The following is a 2,672-nucleotide window of genomic DNA, read 5'->3' as shown; positions in this document are numbered from 1 at the left end:
ATACTGTTCATTCGATACGTTCCTGGAGTCTATGTTATACTTATTTTTAGACTTTTCAAGGCGTCCCGCCTGAAGTCTATGATTTATTTACCTTTAAGCTTTGCGAGGCGTTCCGCCCGGAGTCTAGATCTTATATACTTTTAGGCAGTAGTGTTTTCTGCTGAGGGAAAATACGTTTTCCTTTTTTATTTTATTTGAGGCTTTTCTCTTAACTCCTTTAAAGTAAAAACGATATTTTGATAATGATAGTTCTTTTGGGAAATTACTCCTTAAAAATAAAACAATTGGGCCTTGGTAGAAGGCTGCTTTATTTAGAAAATATAGGATTTTCTAGAAAGGATTCTAATACTCCGTAGTTTCTAAACCACCACCTTTCATGAGTTTATTTTGAATAAAACATGTATTTATACTAATGTCATTAAATACTTATGAACTCACCAGCATTATAAAAATGCTGATACTCACTTTCAAAAGAACTTGTATTCTCAGGTCATCGATAGATAGGTACATCCCGGGAGCTTTTGCGAAGTCAGCCTAGAACCAAGCTGCATCTATGTTATGTATTGTCTTTACTTTGATGTTGCTACGAAATGTAACCTATGTAAAATTATTACTATTAATGCAATGGTTGTTGTACTTTGATTGCTATACTGCATATGTTGTGATACTTGACATGATGTCATCCACCCCAGAAGGTTTCTGGCGTTCCGGTTTTAGGGTGTGACACCTTCCGAACAAAAAATCCATTTTCCACAAAAGCCCAAACTTCAAGTTTACTGAAATACCCCTAGGATCCAAAACACGAACCGAACATCCATATCACTTCTAATACATCACCCGCACCCAAATGTGCCTAGATCTTACCTTCCCAAGAGCCATAATCCTTATAATTGTTGGATAAGGTGTCTAAGTCTGTAACTATTTCTGGTATGTACTTGACCCGACCCAGCATGGTCCATTTGGGTTGCATGGCAACATGCAATTGGATAGACTAAATGAGAGAAATAACACTTGTGGTTTATTAATATATTATAAGTTCTAATATATTCATAGTATTATTTAATTAGTTTGATCAAGAATTAATTTAGAATTAATTAAGTGATCAAAAGATAACTAATTAAATATATGGTTTGATTATGTAAATCATCCATAACTTCACACCTCATTTTGTGATCCTCGGTAACCCAGTAACAAAACTTGGAGGGCACACTTGAGATTGAAACATGCCTTTGAAAAGTTCATTGAATCTCAAAGAATCTAGTAATTTCTAAGAACCAATTAAAAACCTAATATAAATATTTCGTTTTTCATGGTGGAAATTGGTGAATCGTCATTCACCTACCTTTCAAATATGTTATAGCTTGGATTACGGAATACCTCTTCTATGTTATAATATATTGTGATTAGATCCTAGCCTTAATATTACATTTGGGTGTTTTATTAAGGACTCTCTTAATATCTAAACTAATCTTGTTCTCTTCATTCAGATGTCTTCAAACAATGGCTCCTTTACCCTTATGAACTTGTGTGGGAAAGTCACTTTTGATGGATCCAACTTCAATGAATGGATCAGAAACATCAGGATGATTACCCGCTATGAGGACAAAGAATATGTCCTTGACAAGGAGCTTAAGGAGATTGATGAGACCACTGCAACTCTCCAGGAGATTGCTGACTTCCGGGCACATGAAAGGGATGCTACCAAAGTAGCATGTATCATGTTGGCCACCATGACAGCGGAACTCCAAAAGTCCTATGAGGACTTCTACCCTTTTTGAAATGCACCAAGATCTGATGGAAAGATACCATCAAAGTGCACGAAAAGAGAGGTATGAAATCATTTGCTCCATGATAACAACCATGATGAAGGGCGGAGAGTACGTCACGAGCCACATGCAGAAAATGCAAATGTATGTGGATCGGTTGCTGATGCTTAATGTGAACTTCCCTGAGGAGCTTGCAATAGATATCATTTTGCACGCCTTACCAACGTGCTATGATCAATTCCGCATGACATATCACATAAATAAGGAAGAGGTCACACTCAGCAAACTTCAGGGACTCCTCAAGACCGTAGAAACAGGTCTTAAGGGTAAGTCGGTTGTTAACACTCCTACTCCAAATTCCGCCCCTGTCTTGGCAATCGGGAAAGGTAGAGGGAAGAAGAGAAAGAGCTATTCGAAGGGTACCAAGGCTAGGACCCTTGATGGCTCTTCTTCAAGTGGAACCAAGAAAGGTTTTGTCACTCCTTCTTCTGACCCAAAAGAGGCTGAATGCTTCTATTGCCATGAAAAATCACATTGGAAGCGGAACTGCCCAAAATACCAGCAACATGTGAAGGATGGGAAAGTTAAACCCAACCATGCAGGTATTTACACTATCTTATCTAATAACTCACCATATTCTAACTCTTGGGTCCTTGATACCGGTTGTGGTATTGATATATGTTTTGATTTGCAGGGACTAAGAAGAAGTGAGAATGTGGAGCATGGAAGAATAAACTTAATCATGGGGAATAGGAAAGCTTTACCTATCACCAAGATTGGAGTTTATACTTTATCGCTAAGTAGTGGGTTTAATTTAGATTTGAATAAATGTTGTTATTCGCCAGAAATGGCAAGAAATATTATTTCCTTTCATGCATTGTATAAACAAGGTTTTACCTTTTCATT

This window comes from Lactuca serriola, chromosome 8 (assembly GCF_051521515.1).
Source record: "Lactuca serriola cultivar US96UC23 chromosome 8, Lser_US96UC23_V15, whole genome shotgun sequence".
Classification (NCBI taxonomy): Eukaryota; Viridiplantae; Streptophyta; class Magnoliopsida; order Asterales; family Asteraceae; genus Lactuca; species Lactuca serriola.
The sequence above is the reverse complement of the archived record's forward strand: the minus strand, read 5'-3'. Positions refer to the sequence as shown.